This window comes from Mytilus californianus, unplaced genomic scaffold (assembly GCF_021869535.1).
Source record: "Mytilus californianus isolate M0D057914Y unplaced genomic scaffold, xbMytCali1.0.p SCAF_10, whole genome shotgun sequence".
In the NCBI taxonomy this organism is placed as follows: domain Eukaryota; kingdom Metazoa; phylum Mollusca; class Bivalvia; order Mytilida; family Mytilidae; genus Mytilus; species Mytilus californianus.
Genome location: NW_026262582.1, coordinates 57827526 through 57842878, shown reverse-complemented (window position 1 = coordinate 57842878; position 15353 = coordinate 57827526). Strand labels below are relative to the sequence as shown.

The 15353-nt window shown below is 33.0% G+C and overlaps 1 long non-coding RNA gene across 1 annotated transcript; it reads left to right on the top strand.

Annotated features, from left to right (window-relative positions):
• Positions 1-913: 913 nt before the first annotated feature.
• On the top strand, positions 914-14028 carry LOC127718937 (uncharacterized). The gene is made up of 3 exons (XR_007990033.1): positions 914-1065; positions 2626-2769; positions 12771-14028. It is a non-coding gene; the product is annotated as an uncharacterized LOC127718937 (long non-coding RNA).
• Positions 14029-15353: the final 1325 nt, after the last annotated feature.

Sequence of the window (15353 nt, the reverse complement as noted above, 5' to 3'; positions counted from 1 at the left end):
GCCTGTAGTGCTGAGGTCTGTAGTGCTGAGGCCTGTAGTGCTGAGGTCTGTAGTGCTGAGGCCTGTAGTGCTGAGGCCTGTAGTGTTGTCTTTTTTTAATGGACTTATAATTTTGGATTGCACTGTGATCGGTATATTATCTTTCTTTTTATGCTCCATTTTGTAAATGTCATTTTCCATGCGTAAATAACAATTTTATATAAAACTGTGCCATGGAAATATCTGTCAAATTTTACTACTTTTTATATTTGAATCAAATTTATAGCACATGATAGCATATGCTCTGGTCAAGGATTTTAATAATAAGACCTCGGAACTGAGGTAAAACGTGTCCATGAATTTCCGGACACAAAATGCGTGTCCAGTATGTTTTGCACCGAAAAACAGGACATGTCTTAACTTTATCGAATAGTAAAATGTTTTATGATGCACTTAATTTATTTGAGTTTGAATGTCCAATAAGAATGTGGACGTTAAATCAGATGCCTTGTGTAGAGATAGGGCCACGCTCTCTGCAAGTTAAGAACAGTTGCAACAACTTTTTTTTTTTTGGGGGGGGGGGGGGGGGTCCGTAGGTGACCTGTTACAAGACAAAATTTATGGCCCTACCCAAAACACCCTCGTTTCCCGGTAACAGTCTAAATTTCCCGACCTTCTTCACGGAGAACCCTTAATAAAAGACCTACTTAATTATTGTATGTATTGTTAATTTGTTCTCGACCTGAACATGCATGAAATCAAGTTTTTGTCACTCGACATGTAAGTTATTTTGACTGACAATGTTTATTTTCCACTTAAAACAATAACAAAAAGATTTGATCCTGTACTTAAGATATTAGATATACTATTATAAACCTCCTGTTAATACGGAAATACAAACAATAGAAGATCTATACACACGTCGTAAGTTCACATATCCGTTTCCTTTGTTTCATGTTAAAAGATTGGAAAACATCTTCTATCTAATTTGCATGTTGCATATATATGAGAAATTAAGAATGGATATTCTTTCTGTTTTATGTATTTACTGGTTTTTATTCTTAACAACTGTTGTTGGAGTTCAAAGTAAGTTGAAGTTATATATATATTATTGTTTTCAATTTAGACTTGTATATATATAAATGTATATCCGTTCTGGATCAACTTAATTATGTTATACAATACGGATGTAATTTGGAATATCAGGCATATAATTTCATTTTATTGCATACACACAACATACGGCTTTATCATAATTCACTCGAAAGCACGTGTACGTACTATGTTCTTGCCCCTGTCGTCAAATATTCGTACATATAATTTCATATTATTGCATACACACAACATACGGCTTTATCATATCACTCGAAAGCACGTGTACTATGTTCTTGTCCCTGTCGTCAAATATTCGTACGGTTTAATCTCCGACCCGTCAAGGACAAATGAAAAAAAAAGGAGAGGCGAAAGATACCAAAAGTGATAATCAAACTCATAAGTCGAAAATGATTCGACAATGCCATGACAAAAAACGAAAAACGACCAAAAGACAAACAACAGTATACAAGACACAACCTAGAAATCTAAGTAATGAACAAGATTAGCCCCAACAAAAACCGGGGTGATCTTAGGTTCTCTGTAAGGGTAAATGGAACCTTCTCCGACACCCGTCGTGTTGCTCAGATAAGTACACATCCGGTGATAAGCCTAATTCGGTAGTTCATATTCGAGGGAAATTACGAGGACATGCAGGATTGTACTGTGATTACGACAATTGGAACATATCGATCGGTTATATGTGAAAGATATTCCATAATAGATAACCAACTTGTGATGGCAGCAAGACAAACAACGTCATGATGGTAAAAAAATATAGCCAACCAGACAAACAATGCCATGGCCAAAAGAACACAGCCGACCAGACAAACAACACCACGGCCAAAAGGAAAACAATCAACCAGACAAATAATGCCATGACCAAAAGAAACAGCAGACAAGACAAACAACAGCATGGCCAAAAGAAAACCATCAACCAGACAAACAGCGCAACGGCCAAAAGAAAACAGCCGACCAGACAAACAATCCCATAGCCAAAAGAACACAGCCGAACAGACAAACAGCGCCATGACTAAAAGAAAACAGCCGACTAGACAAACAATATACAGTTCACAATATACGCTGAAGTTCACAGAATTTTTCACAAATTCAACCTTCAGTCATGACCATATATAAAAAAAACATGTGATAAAGCAAAAATTGTAGCATTTCATATCACTGACACAGAAATGTTTCATGACATATCATGTTTAAATCAAAATTAATTCTTAGGATAGGTCTTTGAGATGTTTAAAGCTTTTTAAACTGAACATAAATGTATATTTCCTACACTTTTCACAATCATGATGTGAATGTATGTATATATTTATTGATTTTTAATTTTGAGCTTTGGCGGTCCAGATGAATGTATCACTTCAGAATAGCACTTCTCGATTTCCAAAGGAGAATGGGAAATTTACCGTGAATGTATTTCACACAAGGGCCATACAATTGCTACCCACTCATTAAGCCATGTGTAAAGAGTAGAATATTTACCCGCATATTATTCTTGTCTAATTTTGATCATATACATATACAGTTAATTTTATGTAGGTATCAGATGCTACGAATGCAACTCTCAATTCACATCTTCCTGTGGAAGGGACTTCAAACTTACATCGTCGGACACAAATTATATCACGGACCAGTGTAACAGATGCCTCAAGAAGATAACACGAACTCAAACTAATATAACAGGTTAGTAAACACGGACCAGTGTAACAAATGTCTCAGTAGGATAAAAAGAACTCAAAGTAATATAACAGGTTAGTAGACACGGACCAGTGTAACAAATGTCTCAGTAGGATAAAAAGAACTCAAAGTAATATAACAGGTTAGTAGACACGGATCAGTGTAACAGATTTCTCAATAGGATAAAAATAACTCAAGTCAAGGTTAGTCTAAGAAAAGGTATACACTATGAAATTTAGAGCGAGGGGCTTGCCCCGAGCTCTTAATTTCATAGTATATACCTTTTCATAGACTGTCCAATTTAGCACATATTTACTACTCGAGTAATCTTTTAATTGATCTAATGATAGTTTATTTTGGCTGACTACTTGTATCACAGGTGTTTGTAAAACGGAGCTCATTAACGAAGTTTTGTAAATCTACCCACTAGTATCATTGTAAAACTTGTGGTTTCTAAAGGTCTTGACTCCAGAATGACAAGATGGTAGCTGCTGGTGTAAGTATGTTTATTGATATAAAGCGGTGTTTTACTATACATGTACTTCTTTACATGGTAAGATGACAAAATAAATTGATCAAAGGCAAGCAATGATTAAATTGCAGTGGAAGCTTTACATGTCTGGAAAATCCTTTTTTTTGGACGATCAATACTTTTGAATGGGGACATATGGTTGGAACCCCCCCCCCTTTATCCTAGGTTGGAACCCCCTTTTAAAATTGGCTGGATCCGCCCCCTGGTATGTCCCCATAGATAGTCTAGCGGATAGTCATTAAAAAGCAACTACCAATAGATCAAAGATACTAGGGTTGTTTTGTTTTTTTTTTATTTCAAAGCAAAAACTAAAAGATTTATCAGAACATGTATATATATTTATCATATTTATCAGAACATATATATATAGGTGGCACATTCTATTATATAGATACAATGGATAAGCGTGGATTCTTGAAAAAGAAACCATGAGATCGGAGGGCGAATGGTTTGTTTTTCATGAATCTACGCTTATCCATTGTATCTATAACTTATACTATTGTGTTAATTTCTTTTCAAAATTAAAGCCTTTTCTTAATTAGAAGGTATTGTAAGTGAGTTTAAATAACCATGTTATCGTGTCCAACGATGCATTGATAAATCTCAGATCACAATTAATTGGTTAACAAAATACAAATATAACACTTCTACTTTTAAAGATCTTTATATTGCCAGGCATATGAATATTATCTGTTTATACAAAATAAGACATATTCGAAATTATTTCTAATAAAATTGAAAATGGAAATGGGGAACGTGTCAAAGAGACAACAACCCGACCAAAAAGCATATATAAAGTATATATAATAAGTATGTTATCGAAATTTTTCTAGCACTCTAGGCACATCACGATTTTTTCGCATAGGAATTTGCGAACAAACCTTTGTAAAATTATGTAGTAAAACAGATGAAATCATACTATATTTATAAAACAAAAATTGACAAATAGAATGTAATCATTTTTTTTCAAACATGTGAAATAGCCAATAATAATAAAAAAAAATCGTAAGGGTTCCGCGGAACCCAGTGTCTCGCCTACTTTTTGTTGTTAATCACAGGCTCAACAAAAAATGAGGAAAAAAATTAATAAAAATATTCCTCTCTATACTATCTTTTGATTGTAAGTAGCTTCTGTCCAAGTTTGGTAAAAATCCAGGATAGTTTATGAATCTAATAAATGTTTTAAAAACTTAAACTGCAGACTGTATGTAATGTTAACTGGAAGAAAAACTAAGTCCATTTATAAGTAAAATACGGAAAAAATGGAACAAAATTTCCTTCTAGATACTAGCTTTTAATCATAAACAAGCTTCTGTCCAAGTTTGGTACAAATCCAGGATAGTTTAAGAAAGTTGTTAAAATTTTAAAAACTTTAACCACAGAGTGAATGTAATGTTAACTGGCAGAAAAACTAAGTCCATTTATAAGTAAAATACGGAAAAAATGGATTTTTTTTTACAAAATTTACTTCTGGATACTATCTTATGATCATAAACAAGCTTCTTTCCAAGTTTGGTAGAAATCCAGGATAGTTTAAGAAAGTTATTAAAATTTCAAAAACTTTAACCACAGAGTGAATGTAATGTTTCCTGGCAGAAAAACTAAGTCCATTTATAAGTAAAATACGGAAAAAATGGAATTTTTTTTAACAAAATTTACTTTTGAATATTATCTTATGATCATAAACAAGCTTCTGTCCAAGTTTGGTAGAAATCCAGGATAGTTTAAGAAAGTTATCAAAATTTCAAAAACTTTAACCACAGAGTGAATATTTGTGGACGCCGCCGACGACAACGACGACGACGATGACGACGCCGACGCCGACGGAATGTGGGATCGCTATGTCTCGCTTTTTCGACAAAAGTCGAAGGCTCGACAAAAACGCGGTAAAACTCGCTATTATTACAAAAACATCCACTAGAACATGCAAAATTAGAAAAAAAAAACAGAATAACTTAAGAATTGGAACAACAGAGAGAATTCAGGGATTCGAACCTAAACCGACAAATCCCTATCTTTAACTCCTTGATTTTAACCATGCTAACCTCGCGGCTACCAACTCATACTATACGACTGCCTATTGTGTCTACATAAAGGTACAAGCCCTGTGTGTCCGATGAACCGATGTATATCAGATGTTCATTTAAATATATAAAATAGACATCTATAGTGTAACCCATTTGGTAGCCGAGAGGTTTCGTCGTCCCAGTGAAAGCTTATAAACATTCCAAAAATTACAGGTAAGTTTTTAAATTTATTCCATTAGTGAACAGAAATTAGTAAATTGGCCAATTCAAATTTAATCAAATTAGGCACACAAAGGAAACAATTGAATATAATTTGGTGAGTCAATTTCAGCGGCAGATTTAGGAAGCGTTGATTCTGTAATAGTTATACACCGAGGGATAGGTGTGTCTGGATAAGAAACCCCGTCGGCCGGAGGCCGGAGGGGTTTCTTATCCAGACACGCCGTATCCCGAGGTGTATAACTAACTTACACCCCATTCTATACCCTATATTTTTTAACATTGATTATTAAATGAAAAAAAAACCGATAGCATATTTATTGACAATATCAAACCATGATTTATAAGAATTTTTTTTTTTATTACATGAAACCCCACTAGTAACCTTTCTTAGGGTATCTTTGTTCAAACTTTGACAAGTGATTATATTTTACAAATGTCAAAGTTGTTTTGCATATTCCCGTTAAATCCATGTACTAAAATGGATCAGCGGGTCAAGGTTGACCTTTTCGTGTATTCTTATTACAAACAAAAATACATCATGCTCCTTGTATGCAGTTGTCAATATGGACGGGTATAAGACGGACGACATTTTGTGGCAAGCGTTGGATTTGGTAGAAGAGACTTAAGATAAAGGCAATACTATAACCCAAAGTACTTACCTGTATCAGTGTAATAAAGGTAATCATAACTGTATTTTATACCTTACGGATTTATACCCCCCTCCCCCCCCCCTCTTCTCGAGAATAAATAAACATTCATATTCGAACATACTAAGGGATAGGTGTGACCAGACTACCAGACACGCTCAACATACAAAGATACAGATTTAATATTTAGGAACTCCCTTTTTGGGGGCAAACAGGGGCTGATCCAGCTGGGGGTTCCCAACTCAAGAGAAAAAAAGGGGGGTCCAACCATTCAAATGCATTGATCTTTTAAATAAAAGTCGGGTCCAAACCGCGGAACCCCCACCCCCAGATCGGCCAATGGGTAACCGTAGGGGGGGGGGGTCCCGGGAGTTAGAATCCCCATTTTTTAAAGACCAATGCTTTAGAATAGAGACATATGACTGGGATAAAAAAAAATACCTTCAAGCAAAGGAGTATTTAAAGGATTATTTTTGTATTCAAAATAGATGCTTAATTTTTTTTCGCTATTGGGATTTCCTAAAATGTTTTTTTTAATATCTTGAAACAATTTGTAGTGAACACTATTAGTAATTTCTTATGTTCATGCTATTTAAAAAATAATAAATTTCTATTGTTACGAATAACAATGGACTTTGTTTGCGGGATGTAGAAGCAGGGGTTTCCAGAAACCCCGCTCGTCACACCCTGTGGTCAAAATCCTTTGTTATTCGTAACAATAGATCTATTCAATTTACACTTGTTTCAGAAATAGAAACTATGAAGTATAACAATAGAACTGGGGTGTAAAGAAAAAGAATCCACGGTAAATGAATAGGCTGGCGTCACCACAATGGTTTAACTTCAGACATTATCACAGTTTTTCAATTCATGACATCGTCCTGAACATGCATGAAATATTCGCCACTTGGCATTAAGCAACCAATAATAAATCAATCAACCAATTCACGACAAAAGAGATCAAGTTGCCTTAATTTCCCTTCACATGGTTTCATAGTACACACTTTTTTGTGTACAAAGTAATTGCATGGATGAAAATTGGCATTTGATTAAATCATACAAATGGACAGAATTGTCATTTTCAAAATTAATTGATGTTCTATCATTCGAAAATGTTAAAAAGGAAATTTTAGATTTAGAGATGCAACATTTTGATAGCAATAAACTAGGCGTTGATGGTGCAGCTGAAAAACTTACAAAAATTTTACAAACTATTGCAGAAAATACATGTAAAGGCATATCTAAACCAACTAAAAAGAAAAAAATTGAACAAGTATGGTCAGATAATACAGTATATGAAACAAGAAGACAAATAAACTATATAGGAAACAAAATCAAGCTTAAATGACAAAAGTTTAAAACCTAAATATTTTGAATTATGTAAAAAACTAAAAAAAAATGATTAAACAGAAAAAATTTGAATATCACCAAAAACTTTATAAATCACTTTCAGATAATTAAAAAATAATCCAAAAGAATACTGGAATATTCTAAAGGCAATAAAAAAGAAACCAAATATTGAAGAAGATATTCCTGAAATTTTAATGAATGAAAATAAAATCATAAAACATTTTCAGGATCAGGGTACACCAGCATCATATGATAAACCGTTTGTAAATAAACTGCATGGAACGTGAATTAAACATTCTAGAGGATAATATTGAATTGAATATGGAAACTGATGCACCAATTACATTTGCTGAGGTAAAACTGGTCATTTCAAACCTTAAAGTAAACAAATCAGCAGGTCCAGATAGAATTGTGAATGAAATACTCAAACATTCACAACCTGTGATAATTAATTCTATTGTAAAAGTTTTTAATTTTATTTAAAAGACAGGTAATTATCCAGATTCATGGAAATTATCTTTCATGATCCCTTTACATAAAAAAGGTGACAAGTTAGACCCTAATAATTATAGAAGAATTTCTCTTATAAGTAATCTACCAAAATTTTTTAATGCCATATTGAATAATAGGCTAATCAAGATTGTTGACAAACAATTAAGTGATTGTCAGTTTGGTTTCAGAGAAAATCACAGAACAGCTGATAGCATCTTTTTATTGAAGTCCTTGATTAATAAATATTTACTTCCGAAGCTACACAAAACACCTTACAAATATAGATTCATTTCGTCTTCAAGCCATTGTTCCACTACTAAATTGTCTATTCTTCTTACCAGTACACTTGGTACAATCAAAAACCTGATAATAAATTGTTCAAATAAGGCCTTCGAAAATAGTGGAATTAATTACTTTTGGAGTGTCAAGAACTCGTTGGAAGTACTTGATAAATTGCATGCATATATTGGTGATTTTGAATCTGTTCAAAGTTTTGATTTTTCTACCCTATATACCACATTGCCTCACATTCTCATTAAGAAAAAATTCACACACCTAATTAAATGGGCATTTAAAAAGTCAGAATGTGAATATATATGTTCAAACTCTTTTAGGTCATTTTTTAGTACCAATAAATAAACAAAAAAAACTATGTCAATTGGACATGCTTTGATACTATATATGCCCTTGAATTTTTACTAGATAACATTTTTGTTCGCTTTGGAGATTCCGTATATCGTCAGGTTATCGGAATTCCAATGGGGACTAACTGTGCACCACTTATTGCGGACCTTTTTTTGTATTGCTATGAGTTACAATTTATGACAAAAATCAGCAAAGACCCATCGAAACAACATCTGATACACAAATTCAATAATACTTTTAGATATTTGGATGATATTTTGGCTCTCAATAATGACGACTTCAGTATGTATACTAAAGAAATTTATCCTGTTGAACTTACTTTAAATAAAGCTAATACTAACAATGACCACTGCCCTTTCCTCGATCTTGATATCTATATCATTAACGGAAAGCTTAATACTAAAATATATGATAAAAAAGATGATTTTTCATTTCCTATTGTAAATTATCCATTTTTAGATGGTGACGTTCCCTTGTCACCATCTTACGGTGTTTATATATCTCAACTTGTTCGATTCGCTCGTGTATGTAACAATGTTTTAGATTTTAACGAGAGAAATTTATGTATTACTGAAAAATTATTACACCAGGGTTTTCGATATCACAAACTAGTCAAAACATTTACTAAATTTTATCATCGGTATAAGGACATCATTCGTAAATATAGCTCAACATGCAGACTTCTTATACGTTCAGGTATTTCACATCCAATTTTTTATGGATATATTCTTTATAAAGCACAAAAATGTCAGTATTCACCTTTGAAGCTAACAAAACCTTTAAATAGACTTATTAAGAAGGGATATAGTTCCGATACTGTTGTCAGGTCATTAAAGATTGCATATTTTGGCGTTAATATTGATTCACTTATAGGGTCTTTGCATCGGAACTAAACACATTTATTTAAAAACCAGTTGTTGGCATGACACGGGTTATGTTCTTCTCATATATGTTATGATGGTATGATACTAAACCCCTTACGGGAAGGATTGTGCCTGATATTCATATGATGAAGACATGATCTTTCAATCAGTTTAATTGAAGTCTGGAGCTGGCATGTCAGTTAACTGCTAGTAGTCTGTTGTTATTTATGTATCATTGTCATTTTGTTTATTTTCTTTGGTTACATCTTCTGACATCAGACTCGGACTTCTCTTGAACTGAATTTTAATGTGCGTATTGTTATGCGTTTACTTTTCTACATTGGCTAGAGGTATAGGGGGAGGGTTGAGATCTCATAAACATGTTTAACCCCGCCGCATTTTTGCGCCTGTCCCAAGTCAGGAGCCTCTAGCCTTTGTTAGTCTTGTATTATTTTTAATTTTAGTTTCTTGTGTACAATTTGGAGTTTAGTATGGCGTTCATTATCACTGAACTAGTATATATATTTGTTTAGGGGCCAGCTGAAGGACGCCTCCGGGTGCGGGAATTTCTCGCTGCATTGAAGACCTGTTGGTGACCTTCTGCTGTTGTCTGTTCTATGGTCGGGTTGTTGTCTCTTTGACACATTCCCCATTTCCATTCTCAATTTTACATAAAGAGAAAAAAAAAAAAAGATTTATGCCTGCTTTATAGATCTGAAAAAGGCTTTTGATTCAGTATGGAGAACTGCTTTATTTTATAAATTATGCAAAATGGGAGTTGGCAGGTCTTTTTACAGAGTAATAAAACAACAATACTTAAATACTAAATCATCTTTGAAATACAAAGATTATGTATCAGAATTTTTTAATATTGCTAGAGGGGTTAAACAAGGAGACACCCTGAGCCTCACTTTATTTAATGTCTCCATAAATGATATTGTAAAAAAATTTGAGGGAAATGATTCAAGTCCCCTTAAGCTTATAAATAGTAAAGTGGGATGCCTCCTTTTTGCGGATGATCTTTTGATCCTGTCAGAATCGAAAGAGGGTCTTCAAAACAGTTTAAATAATGTTAAATTATATTGCAACAAATGGCAACGCTCTTTAAATACAAACAAAACAAAATCCATGATTTTCAGTCAGTCCAAACAAAATGATGAAACATCACATATTTACTATGAGAATGAAGCTATAGAGAGCGTATCAGAATATTCATTTTTGGGAATGTTGATAAAATGTAATGGAAATTTCTCACAAAGTACTTTAGAGCTGACAAAAAAGGCAAAAAAATTATTTTTTGCAATAAAATCCTATACTAAATCATTGAATAATCTACCTATAAAAGTAGCAAATAATCTTTTTGATTCTTTAGTAAAACCAATTATGACCTATAATTCAGAAGTAACATATTTGGATACAGATATTTCTTTTCATAGAGCCAAAAACAGAGCCTTATCTTCGGGAAAACAAATTAATCAACTTGATTTTAGACAAAACCCCTATTGAAAATATGCATCTTAAATTTTGTAAATCTACTCTAGGAATAAGAAAAATGCATCCAATTTAGGAGCAAGAGTTGAATTAGGAAGATTGCCTATAGAATGTTTTATTAATATATTTAGCTTGACTATATAATAATAATAATATTAATCCATTGATAAAGGAAGCTTTTTCTCTAGCACAGTCTCTAGATTTGACTGGAACTTATTCATGGTATACATATGCAAAAAATATTGTTGAAGAGACTAATATTGACCTTAATATTCTTTTTATTTGTAAGGACATAAAAGATGTAAATAAAATAAAAAACAATATAAAGTTAAAAATGAAAAATAAATATGAAGATTTAATTGAAACTAAATTTGAAAACATTGATGATAAAAGTAAATTTTATCTATATAAAACACTTAAAAAAGATTGCAAACTAGAATCTTATCTAAACATATCTAATTTTCAGATAAGGAGATTGATCACTAAATTTAGATTAAGGGATCACTCCCTCTTAATTGAAAAGGGGAGATATTTTAAAATCCCAAGAGAGGAACGACTTTGTCATAAATGTAAAATACTAGAGGACGAGAAACATTTTTTACTCTATTGTGATTATAATAAAACACTAAGAAATGCCTTTTTTGAACACATATGTACTGAAAATAAAAATTTAATAATTTAAATGAAGAAGAAAAAATTCATTATTTACTAAATCCATCAACGCCTTTACAAACAAATAAGTTAACTTAGGATCCTTCTTGAAAAAGTCATTAGAACTGAGGGCAGGGGACTCTTAATAGCTTGTTTGTTTTTATTAATTTTGATGCTGTTTTTTTACTGTATGTTTGATATGTATGTATATATGTTTATTGTGTTAATACATGTTGGTCACAAACTGTAAAGTTTATACGACAATAAAATAAAATAAAATAAAATATTTGATTGATATTGATAAATTATCACAATTTTAAGATGGCGTTGTACTCTAATCAAGGTATAAAGAACCATATTTGTTACTCTTTATTAAAATGAAGGAAACTTGCAATCGTCAAAAACACTTTTTAGATCTAAAGATTTTAATAGCAGGATATTTAAAAATCAATGTGAAAACTAATTACAAACTATTTAATTTAATTTGGAACACAGCATTTTTAGCCAGTGGCAATTTTTGTTTTAATATCAGGGTTACGATACAATGAAATCTTACCCTTGTGGTCATTCATGTGTAGTTTCTTAGTACACGGAAAAAGTATGTACTATGAAAATTAGAAGGCAAATTCAAGTAATTTGATTGGACGAGAAGTTGTAAGTATGTGCTAAAGTAATATAACAGGTTAGTAAACACGGATCAGTGTAACCGATGTCTCAATAAGATAACAAGAACTCAAAGTAAGTAATATAACAGGTTGGTAATCACAGATCAGTGTAACAGATGTCTCATGCATCTTTGGACACTCCTATAAGTCACAGGCACTTGTCTCAGAAAAAAAATTTCCTATATACCTTAATATTAAGGTATATAGGGGAAAAAAATTCTGAGACAAGTGCCTGTGCTATAAGTGTAGGACAATACATATTAAAGTCAGTTCATATTATTGTATCAGTTGACGTACATAACTGACAAACTTGCGAGTGAAAGAGTGTGAATTGCTATAACAGCGATATGAAATTATAGTAGACCTTTAATGGCCCCAAAGATTATATTTCCTTCATCTTAACAACACTTTATATATTTCAGTGTATTCAAGAGAATGTTCTGGAGCTACTGTCGATAATTGTAATACAATATCAACACAAGAGGAACAATGCTTCTGTGATACAGATCTTTGTAACAAATCGTCTTCCATGACTGTTACTTTAGCAACAGTTATTATTAAAACCATGTTATTTTTTATTTTAAAATAAAATAAAACTTTAGATCAGAGACATATATCTTTGATAACTATATATATTATATGATTGTATATGTATCATTCTATCATGTTTAAACAGCTTTGGTATTGAAATATTATAATGTCATTTTGTGATGTTATAATTTCATTATTTTTATTAGTAAACAACGACATGGTACTTTATAGTGATGTTTCATGTCCCAATGCAACACAGTATCCAAGACTACACATGCTCTCCATGACAATTTAACAATGGGAAGGAATTATAAGATAAAGCACACGAAAATTTCCATTTACCTCGTCATTTCCTGGTTTTAGTACCAAAATGTAATTATAAGGATTGCATGGTTCTTTTTTTTTTGTATGATAATTTATCATACACACATTTTAAGTGAATAGTGTGGAAGCTTTGTTCAATAGTGCTGTTGTGGTGGACCATGTCCAGTTATTGCAAGTCACTTTTATTTTTATGCTCATTAATGTTATATAAATATGGCTTTCCTAACTTTTTGTCACAAGCATACCCACTGACAGTTATTCAGCTAAATGTGATTTGTACAGATAATCTTATTATTTTTGTTTTTTCTTTTACATATTATAGGAAGAACAGGGTATAATGACTATACTAAGGAGGTAGACAGCTAGATTTCCTTGAATCCATTTCACTCACTGGGTCAAAATCCAAAAGTTTTTAAAACCTAATTGAATTTGACTATTAAAATAAAAATTATTAAACGCTTTTAAAATTTTACAACAATTGTATAACGCATATCCACAAAATCAAAATATTATTTAGTACTTTACATTCTTATTGAAGAATTCAGATACAATGTTGTAAATTCCAACGACTTTTGTAAAATTTTGCACTTTTAACTGACATGAATACTTTGTACCTGAAAAACAAAACACAGCTTCACTCCCTATAGAATTTCATTATTTGTCAAAATTGCATTTTTTTAGGCATTTAAAATTGGATACAGAACCACCAAAACACCACAATGTTGTTAGAACATCACAGTGCAAACATGAAGCTATCACGATGCACATTTTAGTAAAGACTTTTTGAAAATGGTTTTTGCATGAAATAAATGAAGGGAAAGTTGACCCTACCTCTTTTTTGTCTATTGTTGAAGGCCATAACATACATCGACTCTAAAATGTCTTTGTGTTAATGTATATTTAACCAATATCCCACATTTCCTTTTACGCATACCAGTCAGAAAAAGACACCAGTACACCACATGTACATTTCCTTGTAATTTGTTATTGGTAAAGCTAAGCTTTGTGACCAATTTATGTAACTTTATTTTGAGGCAACCGAAGCACAGTTACAATAAATTGCTTCGCCGAGCGCAGCTGGATACGACCGCAGAAGTCCAACCCTGAACAGTTGGGGCAAAAATGGACACAATATACAGGTATAGCTATGGGCTTGAACTTGCCATGTTCTAGACCCCCAGTATCCTATTGTGAGTATATGCTTCCCAACTCAGGCACCCAACCTTTACCCTCATGGTCTCAGCCACCTTGGCCACATTCTTACCCTTATGGTGGGTTTATGCCAAAAAAAACCTGGTTTTTTGCCTTACAGGGACAATTTCTATTGACCTCCTTCTGGGGTAGCTACTGCTCCACCTTTAGCTTCTGCTCCACCTGTGGCAGTATCTTTGACTCCTGCAGTAGCTCCTGCTGCTCCCTTACCTGACTCTCGATCACATTCTTCTAGCTCTTCTCATGGTACTCAGGGTTCTGATTCTGCACCATCCTCAGATGGGTTTCAGAAGTTACTATTGGACTTTGGTGAGTCTTTCAAGGCTGAGTTTAGTACTCTATCCATTCGTAGGTCTCTACTGGAGAAAAAGATGATTTCAGCTTCCCAATTGTGAACTTTCCATTTCTATGTAGCAACATTCCAGCAGCGCCTGCATACGGAGTATATATCTCCCAATTGATACGATATTCCCGGGCTTGTATTTCCTATCATGATTTCCTTGATAGAGGACTGCTGCTCACAAGGAAGCTATTAAACCAAGAGTTCCAAATGGTGACCGTTATGGAATAACCGTTTCACAGATGATATCGGATATGTTCCTTATGTCGTAACTACAATACCCTTCCCTTTTCACGAATGTGACCTACCGAATTAGACTATTTACCGGATTTGTAATAACATAAGCAACACGACGGGTGCCACATGTAGAGCAGGATCTGCTTACCCTTCCGGAGCACCTGAGATCACCCCCAGTTTTTGGTGGGGTTCGTGTTGCCTAGTCTTTAGTTTTCTATGTTGTGTCATCTGTACTATTATTTGTCTGTTTGTCTTTTTATTTTTGGCCATGGCGTTGTCAGTTTGTTTTCGATCTATGAGTTTGACTGTCCCTCTGGTATCTTTTGTCCCTCTTTTCTTCTCATCAACCTTCTCCAGCTAA